This window comes from Cydia splendana, chromosome 14 (genome assembly GCF_910591565.1).
Source record: "Cydia splendana chromosome 14, ilCydSple1.2, whole genome shotgun sequence".
Taxonomy (NCBI): Eukaryota; Metazoa; Arthropoda; class Insecta; order Lepidoptera; family Tortricidae; genus Cydia; species Cydia splendana.
This window is the reverse complement of record NC_085973.1, coordinates 9,126,567-9,147,602: the sequence shown is the minus strand read 5'-3', so window position 1 is coordinate 9,147,602 and position 21,036 is coordinate 9,126,567. Positions and strand designations below refer to the sequence as shown.

Below are 21,036 nucleotides of genomic sequence, written 5' to 3'. Positions count from 1 at the left end.
GCGTCTTATAAAAAACTGAAATACTGTTAGTTACAACTGATCTGAATACTATTCCACTTTTCATCAATAGGAAAGCGACATGAGAAAGCAATACAAATCCTCTTTTGTACAACCTCAAAAAAATTACAAGGAAACACACATAGGTAAATAAAGATAGAGGTAAACAACAGGAGCGGCCTTATCGCTCAAGAGCGATCCCTTTCAGACAACCTCTATACGATATGCGATTACTCGTTGACTTCTCTAGGTGATATAAATAATATGAGGCCATTGCAGCCAAGTGCCAAGCACATTTTTTGGCTCTATTATGATAGGCCTTTTGTTCAGTCCCTGGACCGGTGCGGCGTTGATTCGTCCACGCATCCTTAGCAGTCCATCCTCCTCTAGCACCGGGTCCAGGCCGTAGAGTCGGTTTCTCGGCGGTATAGGCTCCCCTCGTGACAGCCTTAGTAGTTCGTCAACGAGAACGAGAAATGACTGAGAAAAAACTTAAAATTCCTAAAAAAGGTAAGGTGGGGAAGACAATCACTTGTAGATAGGTAAGATGATCTACAAGTGCTAGTCCTCATACTGCTCGTCTTGTCCCGAGCAAAATAAACTATGTTAGTCTTACCCCACCTTACTTACCTGGTTTGAGAAAATCTTCCGCGTAATTTGTGACTTATGTGTGTTGACTAAAGATAACAGTTCGCAGTAACTAGTGACATCGTAAACCTCATTTACGTGTATGGAAATTTTCATTAAGATTTCAGATATGTACCTGTACTTATTAGATTACATATTTGTTTGTAACGTTTTGCAAGAATGTTATAAATTTTCCATAAATCTTGATGATCCCTTTATATCCAACGTTCTGAAGACTAATACGTAATTAGGTGCCTATATGCCTAGGCAAGTTATTGTAGGGCGTTTGGCTCTTTCTTAGATAAGGCCCGTGGGTTGCTTTTGGCAAACAATTAATTTTTGGTACAAGCTTTATCGCTGACTTTACTTTTTCCACAAGCAACTAATACTCATCGAGAATTCTAACAACCCCAAACACAATTAGTTTGCGTTGTTTTATCAAAGAGTACCCATGGTCACCTCCTGTCTCCACCATGAGATCAGCTCCATAATATTGCATTAATTGTCATCCGCTTTACCTACATTATGTATGCAAAATTTCAGCTCAATCGGAATATAAGCTCCATTCTTGACGCAGCACTTGGCATGAAAGCATGGCCTGACACTAGGTTATTTTCCTGGCAATATTAACGAGGATTCTAAGTATTCTGCGGAATGTTGTCTTTAACTTATCGACAATCACGTTGGGTTTCACGGCTGTTAATTTATTTGCGTTCACGGAATGTGGAGAAACAATGAAATTGATAGCCAAGATTTACTTGAAGTTGTTAATCTGTTCAAAGATATATTATCGGACTATAAAATGTAAAATATGTATGATGAACATGAACGGTGCAACAGTAAATGATTATATCTGCGATGCTATCTTTGCTGCACATACCAATATGACTTTCACAATGTGGAATTTTCCAGTTCGAATAAGTATACATAATTACTTAAATTAATTGTGCGAGTAAAACAATCTTCATAACGTTTACTGGCATATCCCGTTGAATATGCTATATTTTGGGTCATTTCGTAACAAATCGTCAAAGAAATATACAGTTTTCCATAATTTTAGAAACTTGCGTGTACCTACCTAAGACCTTAGCTAACGGTATATGTACAGTCAACGTCAAAGATAATTATGTTTACATTCTTCGCCTTATAACAATGGAGTAAGGTGAAAAAGTGTAATAGTAGTTTGTGTTACAAGGGATCAAAATGATATATTTCCGTCAAGGGCGTACATTGAATCCTAAGCGTAATGAGGGATTCAAGTGTTAACGCCCAAGACGAAATAATTTTGATACCGTGTGACACATACTGCTTTTCACATCAACTATGAGGAAAATAAAAAAATCTTAGTGTTGACACAAATTATTATGTTTCAAAATTTTATTTACTTAAGCTAAAAAAAGAATGCAAAAATAACAAAAACTGTGTCCTAGAACAGAAAAGTGCCACTTTGATCCCCCCTAGCAGGGAGGAAAAGTGCCACTTTGATCCCTCCTAGCGGGGAAGAAAAAGCCCTTTTCCGAATAGGTGATGTGAAAACATATATTTGACGTCGACTGTACAATGAATCGTAAATATATTATCCATGATTAATGGACATTACAATATCTACTGAAGTATTTTTAAATATACATAACACTAGTAGTTCGCCCCGAACTGAGAACTCGCGGTTAACCAAAAATTATATAGCGATTGACTTTGTTGCACCTACTTAGGTACTCCTATAGTGCGACATAAAATAATAGAAAACAAATGAGGGCGCCACTTTCTACGTAACTGTCACATTTTTGACGTAAAATGCTTACACATGGCAACAATTTAGTATGGTCATTTTTGAGTTCCATTTTATTTAATTTCTACTATTTTATGTCGCTCTATAGGCGGCAATGGATCAAAGATCGCGTGGATTTATTGCAAGGTCTGTGGAGCCCTTAACTAATAGATTTAAGCAAAAAGTAGTATGTATAATATAGTTGGCCAAGCAGATCTTGTCAGTAGAAAAAATGTAGGTGCGAAGGGATATGGTCTCATAGAAAATTTGAGTTTCGCTCCTTTTTCTACTGACAAGATTTGCTTTTTTGCATCAAATTTGAAGCGCCATTTACAAGTTTAGCGTTAAGTAATATAGATGGCGCTATTTTTTCGAAAAAGGGCTTCGTATACGGCAGTCCCTCCCCTGGATTTAAGTCACCACCATAGAGATTAAAATAAACTGTATCTGTGCTAAGCCGAAATATTTCCTGTCAAATGTCAAATACTTATATTATGTTTATTCCATTTTATTTTTATCTTGCTAATTATTTCAAATTGGTAAATTTAAAAACGATATTATAAAAGTGTAAGTCGCACTTTCATTTGATACTAAACTCAACCATGTTTCTTGCAAAAAAATTACCAGAATAGCAAGACCTCTCACAAACAGCTTTTTGGCCTTCTAAGCTCTTCTAGCTCAATAACCCCTTGATCGGGCCTGCTCATAATTTAATGACTAAAATATAACGCCCTCGACTACACGTTTACCCAATTTCATTTAAATTAGAACAAATTTACTTAAGTTATTGAGTATCAAACTATCATCTGATAGTTCAGCTTAAAAACATCGAAATGCCGGGACGTGCTGCTAGCCAGCCGCGTGTTCAAAGTCGAATGTAAGAACTTCGCTTCGCTTCGCTCGCTCGTTCGATAAGTATGCAATTTTAAACATGTCAACACAAGCGTTAAATTGTTCAGGCAGGTCAGTATTATGGGAAAAGCATTTTATTCATATCCAATCCCATAGTATGATTTATTACCTCTACCTAATCAATCTTTCATTTAGTCAGCCCTACCAGACAGAATGTCCTATTTACATAAGTTTCAATATCACGTTTGTATACTTTGTATCGTCCAAGTATCTGCCGCTTTAGTCTTTTATTGACACTCCATAAATTAAATTACCCAATAGGTCATAAGAATAACAAAATTTCGTTCAAGGTTCGATCATCCATCATCAAAAGGGCCCTTCACCTTCAGTCTGCCAGAACTAAAGGGCAGCTAATGGTTTCTAAATCTACTTAATCTCTGCCCGCCTGTTTGCTGTCATATAGACCGCCATTGACTGTGTTTCTTAGTTACTTTTAGTCATTTGATGTACGACTTTGGCGCTATAGATATAAAGTAGAATTCTCGGTGGACTTGTGCAAAATTTTAGACAGCTCCAGCTACTGAGTATGTCAGGGACGGAAGTATTAGTGAAGACTTCTTACTTATTAGCATCAGAGCGGGTTATTTTGCTGTAGTATTTTAGCCTTGTGTCTGGGGTGCGAAACTACTCGCTTCGGGCAAACTCGGCTCCGTTCGGCTCAGCATTGCTCCGAGCAATTATTAGGGTTGGCACAACTTGACGTCCTTTTGCGTGCACGGCCACAGATAAGATAATGACTTGAATTTTGACAACCCTAAATAACCGAAAGGGATAGTGCCATATATTAGAAAGGTACAGCATGATTCGACCCTGAACCGCTGTCAAACTTCGGTTTTGTAGGAAGTTTCCTTTCTGTACGGTAGTACTATTATTTATTCTGTGACTTTTTACATTTGAGATGATACACTAACCAGGGGTCGGCGAACTTTTACTTTATTTGGAATGTTAACCTTTTATGCATAGGTATCCAGAAAGACACAATGTTGTCAGATTGAGGGGCGAATCTCTACTCAAAACTTGCGCGTGCGCCAGGGTGGAACTATGTACTTCCATAAAGAAAACGGCATATTCCACTGTGCCCTATCTCTTTGTAGCCTCCACATCCTATTAGTTTTTATATACATACAAATTTTTGAAATTCAGTAGGTAAATTATGTTTTCCTCAATCGATCTCCACAGAGGTAAAGAACCTTGTTCCGGTCACCGAGCATGGTAGGCGGGCAAATTATACAATTAAATTATGAAATTACGTAATAAGCAATTTAAAATGTCTGTACCCACTCCCACTGCCGGTTTGTAGGTACTTCTATAAAAAATATTTTTTGGTATTCTATTTTGCGACACAGCAGTGACGTCACAGACATCATTCAGGCATTGGCACGCTTGATACTTATAAATAGAGATGTATTTACGTACCTACTTACGCCGAAACATATCGCACGAGCGATTAAAAAATGTAGGTACGCGAGTTAATCCATTATCTTAAGTTAATAAAAAGACAGACTGTAGATATGTCTATGATTTCTCTCTTCCGGTGTCCGAGGCCAAAAAAATACCCTGCGTCTCAGCAGGCGTGTTTGATATTCATGCAATTCGTTACTTATCCATATAACTAAGCTAATCCATTGCGTTTTTCTAATGAATTTCATATTGGCATTTTTCACGCGCGACGATCATCGACCATGGCCACTATTCTGTGACAAAGAATTCAATTATTTTGCTTAATATTCAATACATTCTATTTTTCGATCCAGTTCGCGGCTGTACCCGAGTGGTTCAGGCATACAAATGTTAAACCAGAGGATTCTAGATTTATTTCGGAACTTATGCACTGAAAAGTTGGAAATAAGTAGGTATTCAATCAGTGTGTAATGCGTTCATCTCGTTCGTTACTCTTATTACACTTGTGGTTTGTTTTAAACTAGTAGGTACACATATGTGGCCGGGTGGTATATTGGTCATGACGTTAGCCGCGCACGTAAGGTAAGCTGAAGACACCGCTTCGTTTCCGGCCTCGGCCACCGGAGGGCTTGGTCAGTTTTTCTTTAGTGTACCTATGACATCTATTTCAGTATCTAATACAGTGTAAGGAGTTTTAGAGGTTCGCACCGACGTTTTAGCGGTACGAGAATAGTGCCCTGGATTACGTTGCGTGATTGTGTGCTCGGTGACGCTACGACACATTTTTAATTACTACGGAGAAATTAAAGAAACTGCAGTGTTTAGTGTAGTGTTCTGTCGTGATTAGTGTCATTACGATCTTTGATCTAGAGCTTAATTACTGCAATCTGCTTATATTTCTTGTTTCAGTAAATTCAATATTAAACGGCCCGGCCGCTGTCGGATATATTTAGCAATAATTTAATTTATTTTCGTCCTGCCTGGCTAGGGTTTAGCGCCTCTGCATTCTGGGCACCCGTTGTATAAGGACCCTCGACACATAAGTCGAAGAGGAAAATTGATGACCCTGTCATAATGCCAGGGAAAATGTCGAATACTTCTATCAAGGGTCTAGCCAATATGACAATGGTTGATAGAAAACGGCAATCGAAACTTAAATGTATAAAAATAGTCACGTGATTTTTCGTTGCGTCTGTCATTCCGATAGATTTTTTCTTTACGTTTGGCGTTTGTCATCTTGGCTAGGGCCCCAGTAAATGATGACGGTTGGTGAACGAATAGTCTCAAATTGTTATTTGGAAGTTCCAAACTCAGTTTTATTTATTTTTATTTGTTGTCGTTGGGTGGACGACATCCGGAAAATTGCGAGTCACGTCTGGATGAGATTAGCTCAGGACCGGAACAAGTGGCGTAGTAGAAGAGAGGCCTATGCTCAGCAGTGGACGATAAATGGCTGACATGATGATGATGATGATGATTGCTCCCAAGCAAAGATGATTGCCTGAATGCTTGTATAAATATTTTTCTCGTAAATTACACCTAGATAGTAAATTACTTACGTACTTATATTTTATATTTAATTAAATAGAGAAGAAAGAAATAAATGTTTGAATGTTTACTTGTATGATAACAAATATGGTGGAACAATACCTATACCTAGTCTTTGCTATCAACAGCTTCCTAAATCCATACAAATGGAATGTGGGGAATCCTCGCGTTAAACAAATTGGCTTATTTCTTAATGGGGAAACCCGAGTGCTACAGCAAACTATTTTTTTTAATTTCCTGGAAATGTTGGCTTTATAATATCTGCTTTGTGTCGAATTCACATGTTCAGCGGGATTTTACGGGGGATATTGCGAATTTGGAGGAAAAAAATGTTACTCTGTGGTTATGTGCAAAATATATGATCAGAGAAGTAAATTGCCCAAACCCGCAACTTTTCTAACCTTGAATACTCGGAGAGGAATTTATATTATGGCTTCTCTTTTGATCATAAACCGTAGGTACATACACAATCGTAATACATACATACAAACATTTCTCTTTTTAGTCGCAGTTCTTAGCTAAAGAAATAATTAAATCGGACATGCTAGTCTCTTAATACAGGTATAAATATTAAATTTTTGTTAATGCCATGTTATTTCCAAGTACTTAATTTGTGTATTTTTTGTGTGTAATTACATAAAAACCTTAAATTACTTACCATATTACACTTACCTAAAATTCGTTAGCGTATGTACCTGCAATTACGTCAATAACTAAATATTGCAAGACTAGATATTGTCGGAATTATAGATTACTTTTATCGTCCATAACCTCAATAATCCGTGCATGAATGTTTTAAAAACCGTAGCAAATGTATAGCAGGCTTGTCTAACAGTAAGTTCGTATGTTTATGTTTACATTGAACTAGTAACATTCAAGTAAAGGTTTGCGGAGTGAGCGGTAAAGGCGTGTCCACAACCAGGTTAGCTATGTTCAAAGTAATAAATATAAATATGTTATGTAGTATAAAGCGCAGTGCACATTAATCTAAAAACAAGCTTTCTTTTTAGTAGGTCTTGTTAGTAATAGGAATTTGTGTATGTTTGCGTGGTGGACTTTAACGTTTAATTCATTTCCGTTTTGACAGTGACATACGTATATTAGTTAATATAATGCCTATATACAGATGTAGTGCATAATTGTTTTCCTTCGTATTTTCTCGGAAACGTTCGTATTTGTCATGCTACTTCAATCAACCTCAGTATTACTTTTTGTACCTACCGAGAGTACCTCAGACTGACTGAAATAGCAAGACACGTTCGTACGTTTCCGTGAAAATACGAAGGAAAATAATTATGCACTACATCCTGTACCTATCTAATATATTAAATCTAATACTAGTAAAACTTTGCTTGTCTGTGTGTTATTTTCTGGTGGCTATGTATGATATTAAGTTCTACGAGTAATTGTCTCCCCTCGGGTAACTATGGATTTGGGATTGTAACCCTTTGGGATTATAAAAATGTATAAAATCTTGGGGATGGACATGCAACTACATACCTATATTTTTAAAATATTTCTTGTAGTATTTAGTAGTGTAACGTGTGTGTGTGTGTGTGTGTGTGTGTGTGTGTACCTACACCAGAAAATGATTGTTGTATACGAAACCGGGGTATTGAAATGGTCCTTTCATTGTCACCAATCTCGATTTGACTCTTTTAAGCACAATACTTCTAACACTTTCACTAAGTGCGAGTCACAATAGAACTGTTATTGATGCGTCCGGTGTCCGAGCTGTGTCAAAAGGTCAGGTCAACATCTAACTGAAATCGTGGCAGTGAAAATTACTAACAGCTGTATTCGAACAATGAGATTTTGTATTCGTTTTTGTTTGAAGAAACGTCACTTTTAACACTTGTTTGACACTGACATATCAGTATCTAGAATTTGACGTATCGTTTCAATATCTAGTATTTGACGTATCTCATTGTAAATACTTTGATTTAAGATTCAGCTGCTAGAGATAAATGGTATATTTTAAAAATAGAACTGAGGGCATAATAATATTCAACTTCAATTAAACGCAGTGTTACACTAATCTGCCAGCTTATCTCTGATGCTGCATGAGAATGACTTTAATCCTAATATACCTAGACTAATATTATAGATGTAGAACTTTGTATGTTTGGATATTTGAATGTTTTCTCCTCAATCATGCTGAATATTGATTAACTCATCCTAGATAATAAAAGTAGTAGATAGTTTAGGATTTGTTATGTAGTGTAACGTAGACATTTTCTTAAATTTTAAATTAATATTTTTGGGTTGAATTCCTTTTCTTATTTCGATGATTTTAACAATATCCCAAACTAACTCGATTGGTTGCACTTATTTGCATAATCTGTTGCATTCAGATGCACCTCTTTATGCTTATCTGTTGTCGGGGTTGTCATACGAGTAAAAATAATTAAAACTTGAGATATTTAGGTTGTCACTCCAGGAAAACTTTGTATGATTTAGATATGTTTTTTAGGTAAGAGAGAATTTAGATGTTAAATAAAACATAGGAATTACAGACTCCAAAAAGGGGGCTCTGAAATGAAACTTTATTAGATTTATTGGTAAAATATGTTTCTTAGGCTCAGGAGTGAATTGTTAAATAAATCAGTCAGAATTTTCGTAGGATTTGTGTCTTCAAGGGATTGGCACCCTACTTTTGTTTTGGCCTTTTGTACTCAACATATGAGGAGGTCATTTTGAGATGACATGCACTTTTGATGTGTGGACCCCTCCGGGGACGCACGCTCGCATGAGTACTATTTGTGGTGAGACCACACATTCGCCATGTTGGTCGAAATGCTGGAAGCAGCTCGAGTCCTTCGGTGTGCTCCACTGAGTAAGTACAAATGGAATTTAGGTGTGATCAACTCCACAATGGCGTGAAACGTTGTGGGTTCGTCCTTAACCAGGTTTTTGGTTCTTTACAGAGTTGACTCCTGCTCGAGGGTTGGGAGTGCTCCGCCAGAAGTCCTAACAGCTTCCAGTGCGGTGAGCTAAATTTCCAATTGTTTCATATTTTCTTTAGCGGCCATTAAGGCGTCGGCTAATGTATCCATTTCTCGGTTTACAGGAGCCGGGAGCTTGTGAACTTTTTTTGAAGAGCTTGTGAATTTTTTTGGAAGAGCTTTCGATTTCTTTTGGAATTCATTTGAAGATGTTTAGAAGTTGTAATATGAGGCTGTGGGATCTGTACCACGCCATCTGCAGCGGCCGGCTCCAACCAGGTTAGCGGCCAGCTTCCCGGGGAAAGGCGAGTACGCCCCCGCTGCTGCAGTTCCAGCAGCAGTTTTTGAGGTCGGTCTGTTGCATAACTTTTGAGTGGCATCCGCCACCAACTACAAATTTAAAATGGTTAATTATGATTTAATTTTATTCAGTTTGAAGTTTTGAAAGTTCTGGTGCATAAAACTTAGGTATTTCGAAATTTAGTTTTTTAGTTTTTAATTAATGGGTGTAATCCCTTATAACTAGAACCTGTGAAGCGACCCAGCTTACCACTGAGCATTTAACAGTAAATGATTAGATTAATAAAGTTTGTTAGATATAAATTTGTTTAATTGTTTCTCCTCCTAGCTTTCCTGCAGCAAGGTTTCCGTTTAGTCAATTTAATTTAATTTTGATTTAATTTTATTTTGTTAACATGGCTGTTTCCATTTTTCACAAGCCGGAGCTTTTCATTTATTATTTTACCCCCTTTCAAAACAGCCGTGTTACAGTAGTTTAATTTAAATTTTAATGCTTAGTGTTTTTTAGGGTTCCGTACCCAAAAGGTAAAACGGGACCCTATTACTAAGACTTCGCTGTCCGTCCGTCCGTCCGTCCGTCTGTCTGTCACCAGGCTGTATCTCACGAACCGTGATAGCTAGACAGTTGAAATTTTCACAGATGATGTATTTCTGTTGCCGCTATAAGAACAAATACTAAAAACAGAATAAAATAAAGATTTAAATGGGGCTCCCATACAACAAACGTGATTTTTGACCAAAGTTAAGTAACGTCGGGCGTGGTCAGTACTTGGATGGGTGACCGTTGATTTTTGCATTTTTTTCCGTTTTGTTTTCATTATGGTACGGAACCCTTCGTGCGCGAGTCCGACTCGCACTTGCCCAGTTTTTTTCTCATTTTGTTCGTTATTAATAAATTACAACTGACGCTCTTTCCTAGACATGACAACATATTTTGACACGTAATTTTTTTTTAAATATATATCTACCTATATTATTTACAGAAGTATCATTTTAAAATTTGAGTTCTTCTAGGTATTTTCTATAGATACTCTAGAGCTCTGTCTGTTTTATCAACACGTTCACTGCGGGATGTCGAAAGACCCCATGCAAAATATTGTTAATTAAAGGCTTCGTCACACAGTCGCGTTTTCCGGGCGGGGCGTGAGCGGGGCGCGCCGCTTTTACATACAAAACGCTCACGCTCCGCTCACGCCCCGCCCGGAAAACGCGCCTGTCTGACGGAACCTTAAGAGTTACACTAATTACCACAGCAAAGGTGTTAAACACATATATATTAATAACCTTATTCCGTGGTGTTAAAGACCTGTTTAGCGTCTCAAAGACCATTGAACCGATCCAAAGCGATTCTTCATCGGCGTTATTAAGTGTACCAACCAACACACAACACACCGAATTTCCATCCAGTGTGCCCGCGGCACTACCCTCTTACTGCACTATCTCGATTCACTTATCTGCGAGTGTAGTCGCTCGAAGCAATCCGCGGTAGTCACTCGCCTCGGTCGGTAGTGAATGAAAGTGCCCTTTGGATTGCGGCAGGTAAGACTGTGATGTGATAACGGTGTTTGAATCGGTGTTCTATGTTTCCGCCCGTTTGTTTTTAACGGACTCCTTTTGTTTGAGTCGTACGGTCTCGTTTGTTTTGGTCGCGCTTTCCCGGTTTCAGATGTTCTGTTGGTTTGTTACTTTTTTACACGATTGCCCAAAAAAAGAGTGTATTGTTTTTGCAATTTATATTTTACTTCAATTGCTGTAAATGTGGTTAGATAAATAATGAAATACCTATTGGTTTGGGAAGGAAGAAAACTATACCTACCCTAAATATTTTAAGTGTTAGTGGGTTAGTCGTAGTTTGGATCAAAAATAATCATATTGGCTATAAATTTATTTAAAATGTGTGATAACACCAATAACGAAATAACTAGGTAGGTAGATTGATAGGTACCTATGTAGCTAAAAAATTAAAATCACATGCTTGGTATATGCATCCAGTTAAATTTATTTCTAATAGTGAAACCTAAATAACCGTCGTAGGTAATATTCAATATAATACCTAGTTAATATTGATTTGCTAAAGCACATTTTTAAATAAGAATTGCAAATTTTCTACGTAGATAATATTAATAAGTAAGTATGTTTGGTAAACACTACTTCTATTTTGATGCAAATCGTCCCCCCTATTCGCACATTTCCACCACAAGAATGCATTCATAGTCCTTGTAGAATCCTGCTTATTGTGACAGTTGTGCTGTGACCTGCATTAGAATTTGACATTTACATGGAGGAAACCAGTGTTGGCCGAAAGTTAATCCAAATTGAAAATGCTGGCCATTAACCATTATAAATTGAACCGTAATCTGTAATCGTCCGTTACGGTTTAAGGTTCAATTTATAATGGTTAATGGCCAACATTTTCAATTCGCATTAACTTTCGGCCAACACTGGAGGAAACGCTGTTTACGCGAATACGATTCCGCGATATGCAAACTACCGTTTTATTTCCATTCTCGCGTCAATACTAAAACGTGAGCACCAGAAAGTCCTGGAATGCCACGTGTCATCCTGATATTATGCTAATTGAACACTTAAGTAGGTACCTACCTACATTAAATATTTTAAGGATCTCACAGATCAATCTAATTCCAAATTAAGCTAGTCTTACACAATGGGTGGGTAGGGTACCTTACACGTGACGGTATTTTTTTATAGCTGAATTAATACTAAAATCTTTAAGCTACACCAGTCGGTCTAGCATGAGTTGCGTTCTCGCGCGCGACTCCATACCTACCTACATCTAGCGCGACTTCAAGTAGGACTCGCGCGCGAGAACGCAACTTATGCTAGACCGCCAGAAGTAGAAATTGAAATGTGTCGAAATCATTTTTCAATCTCACACTAGGTGCATAACAAGTAATTGCGGTACAGTCAGCGTCATATAGTAGGTAGCATCCAAAGTACTTATTCAAATAGTTCAAATAGTAGTAGTAGTTAGTATAGAATACGTAGGTATTTGTGTACCTACTATACGACGCTGACTGTACCTGCTTTATAAAATATTTATAGACTCGAAAATCATAAGTTACTCTGGTTTTGCACCAATAATTTCGTGCCAAAATGTTGAAAGTTATTAGAAAGCCGCGTCGAAGCGACGTTCGAATGTAAATAAAGATTGATTTGTCGCATAAAGTGCATCACAATGATCTGTAATTCAAAACACCGACGTCAATTAGCGCCGGGAAACGTCAGCGAGAACACGCTCCCATAATAAATCCATTGTTAAAAGAAATTCATAACAAAACCTTAGCCAAATGTAAAAATATACTATTACTATATACTGGGTTACACCGGTTGATTATCGGTGGTAGATTTTTTTTGAAAATAGACCAACTTGATAGTATTTTCTATGCGGGAGAACCTACGAAGGCTACGAAGTTGGTTGCTTGTTCTAGGGGTTAATAGGAAACCAAGCAAGCAGGAGGTTCCAAAAGATGTAAAAGGTACCTTTGCTTGTTTAGGGTTAAAATTTTGTCTTACTTTTTCTTTAAGACCTGTGGGATACGGTACTCAAATTAGACAAACCGATGTGAATTGGTTCCATTCGATTCATATAGATTTACCACGGATTCAAACCCCGGCTCGTACCAATGAGTTTTTCGGAACTTATGTACGAAATATCATCTGATATTTACCAGTTGCTTTTCGGTGAAGGAAAACATCGTGAGGAAACCGGACTAATCCCAATAAAGCCTAATAGTTTCCCCTCTGGGTTGGAAGGTCAGATGGCAGTCGCTTTCGTAAGAACTAGTGCCTACGTCAATTCTTGGGGTTAGTTGTCTAGGGGACCCCAGGCTCCCATGAGCCGTGGCAGAATGCCGGGATAACGCGAGGAAGAAGAGGAGGAGATAGATTTACCACGGATTTCTTTCTATTCACGCCACTTAAATGCATTTCCCAGTGTCCAGCTGCCCTTATAAACATGGGTTCAACGACCGCGTTCCGCACCGACCGTTTAATTGCCACCGCCATCTCATTTTCTCAAGATGACGTGCTAAATCAACTGCTCACCTGAGAAACGGTTACTTTTGCCTTTCAACAGTAAAGTAACTTACTTAAATAATATCTAATTAATTGATTGTAAGTTTTTGTAAAACGTACGAATGTTATTTAAATTTCCGACGATTCGTTTTCTGATGCATTTCATCATGCGAGAAGGTATTTTTTTTAAATATATGCCATATATCTGTCCTGTTTGTACCTTTCTAATTTATAAACATTTCAGTTTTCTTCTTTACATTTTAACTAAGACTTAACATTTAAATAATATCAAAATAAATTCCAGTTATACAAATCCATAAACTAAACATGCCATAAAAGATGTATTTTTTAATGAATGTTAATTCTTGAACTTTATGTGATGTACTTGTTGATGTTGAACGAAAAACCTAAACTGTTTCATTAATTAGGCTTAAACTGTCAACTAGATAACAGTGTAGGTACCTAAGTAGAAATTGTTGACACTGTTGTGGCAGGACATTACATTTATTTCTGATTTCCCGAGTGTAAATTTTAAATTTGCGTTTAACAGGGATGGTCGAAGTTCATATATATGCAATATACAATTTGATGGAAATCGATTTCATGATTATACAGAGAAAGCGGATAAACAAACATAAATTAGCATTTAGTGTAAAATGTTATGTAGGAATTAATGTTACATTTGTACACTGGATTTAAAAATACCTAGTTGTGAACACGGTGAGTTCATATTTTGGATAAATTTAGAATTTTTTAAATATACCTAAGTATATTTTAAACTCGATATTTTGTAATCAACTCCACATTTTACAACATTTACATAGTTTTTCGTTTTATCGTCCGTCAACCGTGCGCGTGCGTCACTCGCTATCAAAGTCAACATAATTAATTAATTCGCTTGTTTACAGTGAATTTCAGTACAGACGTGTGAAAGCGGTATCCAGAATTAGACAGAGTAAATTGACATACATTAAAAAAAAGTGAATCAATGATTTTTTGTAAACCAAGTTTAATAACTTAAACAATGTGACATATGACATGTTAAATATGCAATTTTTATGTATGTTTTATCACATATATTTATTTTAACACAAACCTTACAAAAAAAACCCCGCCAAGTGCGAGTCGGACTCGCGTTCCAAGGGTTCCGTATATTACACATTTTTTAACAATCAGTGCCGGATTAAGATATGTTGATGCCCTAAGGATTTCTAGGTGCCCCCTCTCCCTCGAGTCATCAAGATTACATTGATTTTTTGGTAAATTGAGAGAAGTTCATTGCCGCGTTACAGCTGAGAATGGAAATCAGTCACATCATTTTATCACGAAAATTGACAGTGCCGCAGCAGTAATGTTGCAACAGAGTACCTAATGCTGTTGCAGTCGCCACCCGAATGTCACCTTTATCATAGCTTAGAAAGTAATAGAAACGCGAGCGAAGCGAGCGCGGAAATTTTTCGATATAAAAACGCAATATGATAGACAGTTGTAAATTTGTACTTTTAGTATGGAAATCAGTCACATCATTTTATCACGGAAGTTGACAGTACTGCAGCAGTAACGTTGCAACAGAGTAATGTTGCTGCAGTCGCCACCCGAATGTCACCTTTATCATACCTTATAAAGTTATTGAAAACGCGAGCGAAGCGAGCGCGAAAATTTTTCGATATACAAACGCAATTTTACTTTTAGTCCCAACCAGGCGCGAATCCAGGATTTCATACAGAGAAGGGATGGGACAGTTTTCTATCAGCCTAGCTTCGCATAGGGCTCGATATTTCTTAGGCTTCGATATTCGAGGTTGTTTTCATGCATAAAATATGCAAGAAAGCAGAGCTTGGAATTGAATTGGCGAAGTGTGAGAAAGGCAGTAGGCCTAGCTGCGAAAGAGGAAAGCTTGGATTTGGATCCACGCCCAAGTGTAATTAAGGCAGAAGGCCTCGCATAAGACCTAACGCCGAACCGCAAAAGAGTGGGTTGAAATCGAATCTATGCATGTAATCACGACTCTTGTACTGCTACCGATTGTTTCCCAAAGAATTACGCGCCATTATTTTTGCAAATTAGCTTTTGGACAGCTAAAAAAAATCGTGTGGTAAAAACGATGTGTCTGTCCCTAATTTTAAAATTTGTTCACCTTTTTCAACCTGGCATTTTGGTGCCCCTCCTGAACGTGGTGCCCTAAGCACGTGCTTGTTTTGCTTATTGGTTACAAAGTCTTTATTAATTCAACCATTAAAGTCGACGAGTACAAAAAACTTTAAGCTAGCTCTCAATTTAACATTTTTTTTAAACATTATTTTTAATTTGACCTTACAATTACTCGTAAGTAGGTAAGACCGTTAAATATTTAAAATGATTATCTTATCAGAAAATTATCACCAATTACTCTAAGAAAACTACTACTCTAAGTAATCCGGCACTGTTAACAATGTATTTTTTATGTGAAACGTGAGTGAAATCTCTTTAAAAAATCCGTAGGGGTCGGATTAAAAACTGTAATTAAGTCCGACTCACGCTTGACTGTACATTTCTAATAGGTTTTCCTGTCATCTATAGGTATAGACCTATTAAATGTATTTTTTTCAAAATTTTAGACCTAGTAGTTTCGGAGGTAAGGGGGGGGGGGGGGGGAATGGTCATTTTTTGCCTATTTTCTTGAATAACTTCTAAACTGTTGATTCGAAAATTATAAAAAAAATTATTTGAAATCCTTACAATAAGCTCTTTCATTTGATATGTAACATGATATAGTTTGAAAAATTTTTTTTTTCTTTTTTTCATTTACCCCCCAAAAGTGGCCCCCATGTTTAAAATTCATTTGTTTACGTTACATGTCCGTATTCGGGTCACAAACTTACATATGTGTACCAAATTTCAACTTGATTGGTCCAGTAGTTCCGGAGAAAATCGGCTGTGACAGACGGACAGACGGACAGACAGACAGACAGACAGACGCACGAGTGATCCTATAAGGGTTCCGTTTTTTCCTTTTGAGGCACGGAACCCTAAAAATAACTTAAATTAAAACTACCTACAAAACTAAAACTAATTTGTACCTAAAAACTTTAAATTTATATCTAGAGAGGGGCATAGTGCCAAAGATGCTGGCAGCATTTCCTCGCTATGCAATGCAATATATACCTTCTATTTTCCAATATTGTTTGACACATCCTATGTAAGTTATGAGTAAGTTTTTGTAATTTATAGATGTTGGATTTTGTTATAGATATTGATGTTTAGTTCTCTAGATAAGAATAAAACTCTTTAAATTCACTAGCATCAATTTTGATCATAATCTCTATTTAGATAGGAAGGTAATTATTTAACTCACAATCTCACAAAGAAAGCAAAGAACGTCAATCATCGGATTCGATTCTAAACCGACGATGAACGATTGTTTAATTGAGTTTAATAAGGGGAAGATAACCGACACGTACGGAAGCGCCGGGCGGACTCGACTCGACTCGATTATTCCATCGTTTGCGTGTTTCGGCGCGGAAGCTATGGAAAGCCTTCCTTGTTGGAAACGATATAGTTTTTTATGCTTACCGCAAATTGCGGTACACTGCTGGTTATATTATTTGTCGGTAATAAATAGAAATATGTACTTTGTTACTACAGTTTGCGTCGTTGCTCAACTTAAGTATTTAATTAATGGTCATAAATGCAGGTATGTATCGCTTTTGTAGTCGAATTATTAGGATAGCACAAAAATAAGTGTGAGCTGTAGGTAAATTATTCTCGTTACAATTTTGTAGCAGGTAAGCTAATTTGATTTATCGACGGGAAACTCTATTATTTCAAATCTCATCAGGAAACTAACATATACGTAGTTTATTATGGCTGCTATTTAACTGATCACCAGATTTAGTAAAATTTAATACCAAAAAAATCTACTTTACCACCCTAAAATAATGAATGATCACCAAAATTATAACACCATTTTAATGTGAAATGATTACCAATTTTATTACATTTTACTATCCTATTAAAGGAAATGACACCAAACTAATCATTATTAACCCAAAAACTGTAAATGATTACCAAATTTCAAACCCCATTTTAATGTGAAATGATAACCAAATTTTTACATCTTGCTATCCTATTAAATAAAATGACACCAAAATAATCATTGTAAACCCAAAAATAGTAAATGACCACCAAAATTAGAACTCCATTTTAATGTAAAATTAGAACCAAATTCTTAAATCTTGCTATCCTATTAAAGCAAATGACTCCAAAATAATAATTGTAAACCCAAAAATAGTACCTAATGACCATCAAAATTTTAACCACATTTTAATTAAAAATGTGCAAATATTTAATATATCGTTATCCTATTAAATTAATTAATCCACTTCGTCACCTTTTTCTAACCTAACCTAACCCACTTTTCTAGTAGCATTTCGTTTCTGTATGGGTCGCAGTTCAAACCTAACCTAACCCACTTTTCTAGTAGCATTTCTTTTCTGTAAGGGTCGCAGTTCAAACCTAACCTAACCCACTTTTCTAGTAGCATTTCTTTTCTGAAAGGGTCGCAGTTCAAACCTAACCTAACCCACTTTTCTAGGAGCATTTCTTTTCTGTAAGGGTCGCAGTTCAAACCTAACCTAACCCACTTTTCTAGTAGCATTTCGTTTCTGTAAGGGTCGCAGTGCTAACCTCGCCCACTTAACTGATAGGAGTTCAAACCTAGGTTAGGTAGGTATGCGGTGCGGGGTACGGGGGGTTGAGCGGGAGGGGCTAGTAATTTTGGCATCATTTTACTTTATTTGGTGATATGTATAAATTTTTTGGTAATCATAGTGGTTTATTTAGGTGAAAATATCGCATTAATTTGGTCTTCAAGATTTGGTGATCATTAATGATTTTTGGTGATCATTCAATATATTTGGTATTCGAATACAATTTGAAGTGCAGTCGTAATTAAAACGGTGGTACTTTTGTAATTTTAGGCCTTATTTTTTTGGTGTTCAGTAATTTTTTTTGGTTAGCATGATTTTTTTATTTAGGGTACCAAAGTATTTTTTGGTGGTCATTATATTTGTAGCCGTTTATTATTAGTCCAGAGATCGGACAGATTGGCGTCATTGCTCGCAAGAATGTGGACATGACTCCAAATTTGATTAAATAATTAATCATTTAATTATTTTAATTTTTTTTTCCTGAGATTTAATCTTGTTCCCTATAGTCAATAAATAGGACTTAAATATATTTTTGATATAAAAAAATGAGTACCTACAGAAAATTTGGAAAACGTACTGATTATTTTCTTTAATAAATTTACATTATAAGAAATCTTTGTGTTATTTATTGATTAGGAATCAAAATTTGTCCGATCTCTGAATTTATTACAAATCTGTTATTCCAAGCTGCTTTTGTGTTTTATAGGTACTTACTTAACTTATAAGAACAATTCTATAATTAAAAATTCGAGGAAGTTTTCCATACTTATATTTATATCTTTGTGGCCTTAATGTTTTTTGGCAAAGACGTTATTCCGCTCAATCGCCCATACTATTGAATATTGATCCTGTCAGTATTTGTCCAACATGCAGTAATCCCAATCCAGATATTCTTGACAGCTTGGAAGTCGTTACATCCAATTGAGTGATCGCGGCAAGTGGACAATTGCGCAGACGCGACGCTATAATGGTGGCCGGTGACGCCAGCCAGATACCCTGAGGAGTGAGGATGAAGCGAGGAAATCTTAATTAATATCTCATTCACTGATGGATGTATAGCTGGTCAAACAAAATTGTCAGTAAATAAGAACAAAAAATCTATAAGTACTCATCCTTTTCTTTTAGGTGCTAGTACTAGTGTAAAACAAAGATAGTATGATTCTCTCTGTCTATGTTTGAAATGAGACAGTCCTTTGGCAAACTATAACTAGAAATCCAATCCTGTTGAGGATCCGTCAGTTCAGTCAGTTGCTTAAAACCTGGGGTTGAGTTCGATCGGTTAAGGAAGCATGTTTAGAAGTATTAATCAATAAAAAAGCTTAGTACTTCTCACGGATGTTACAGCTGACCATACCTAGAAAGCAGGTAGGCGAAGCAAGGGGACGATTGCGCGGCGAAAATTTGTATAGTGGTGTTCGATCCATAATTTGAGAGTCTTTTCTGAAAAGTATTTAGGTACGCTGTCAGCACCGATTGCCGTGTCAAAGAATTAATGTTTTCCAGCCACACAATTTCAAGGTTTGATTCTCGACTGTTTCTGCCTCGAATTATTAGAGCTTTATAATTATAACCTTTTTTCGTTACTAAGCGACATTACGACGGAAAGAGAATAAACATCAAATTTGTTTTCGTTCAGAATCTTCAGATTAATAAGAATTTGATACTTTATTTTTATTCCTGGATAAAATCACGTACCTATGTTCCTAGAAGAATGCATTCTACCGTGAGCTTAAAATATAAACAAATTACCAACATGCTTACCGTGGAATGCACGACCCGCGGCGTTCGCGGAATACAGAACACGAATAAGTACGGGTGGCATATTATATTGGCTATCGAATGTACCTATTTCTGTGCTAGATGTGTACCAAACTGGATGCTTGCAATGTTGCAATGTATAAAATGATTGCATAGCAGCAATTTTCTTCCGGTTGCCCATGGCATGTCTATTTTGAAATGTCATTTTATGTACTTTATTATTTCAAAGACAGTCTTAGCTAATATATAATTGTATGTATTCTAAATGAGCACTATTGTGTAAGTACTTAAAAAAGGTAACTGTATTACTTCTTCTTCAGCGCGTATGCGCCCACTGTTGGGCATACGCGTCTCCAATTTTCCTCCACGCAGCCCGGTTTGTTGCTTCTTCTTCTTCTTCAGCGCGTATGCGCCCACTGTTGGGCATACGCCTCTCCAATTTTCCTCCGCGCAGCCCGGTTTGTTGCTTCTCTTCTGCAGAGTGGGCCTGCAATCTTTTTAATATCGTCCTCCCATCTGGTTGGAGGTCTGTGATCCGGCCTTTCAGAACGAGACTTCCTCGCTAGGACACGCTTGCTCCTAACTGTATATTACTATCATCATTTATAGGTCAGGAAATAATGCTCAAAAAACGTTGTAGAGGGAAATGCCAGGAACACAATTTTTGACTCCGTAACTTTGTTTGGACTAGTTAGGAGGTGAACATATCAAAAGTTCCCGGCTGTAGCCCCGGATACCAAAAATGAATTCAGCACCCCCGTTTTATACGAAAATGATACCAAACTCGGCCTAGCAGCTTCACTAATGTAGATATCAAGTTAAAATTGAAAGCCCTAAATTAAACTTTCAAGAGCGGATATCTCAAAAACTATTCAAGATATCGAAAAACTTGACTGAATAAAACTTGTAATAAATTTTATCAGCTTTGGTGTGTCATAGTAGTCATGTCGCTAAGACGCAAAGTTTCCAAGATATAAGTGAAAAACCGAAAAATGTGACCTTTTTCCCCCCTCTACCCCTCAGCACCGGGGCTACGGCCGGGGACTTTTGATATGTT

At 36.8% G+C, this 21,036-nt stretch overlaps 1 protein-coding gene and 1 long non-coding RNA gene across 2 annotated transcripts in view; both read left to right on the top strand.

The window, feature by feature from the left end:
- LOC134796812 (uncharacterized) overlaps positions 1-21,036 on the top strand; it is a 293,974-nt gene that overhangs the window by 72,340 nt on the left and 200,598 nt on the right. The gene's annotated exons all lie outside the window — the stretch shown is intronic.
- LOC134796715 (inositol-trisphosphate 3-kinase B) overlaps positions 10,932-21,036 on the top strand; it is a 200,561-nt gene continuing 190,456 nt past the window's right edge. Inside the window, exon 1 of the mRNA XM_063768901.1 lies at positions 10,932-11,037. The gene's annotated coding sequence lies outside the window, so the exon portion shown is untranslated. The remainder of the gene's footprint in view (positions 11,038-21,036) is intronic.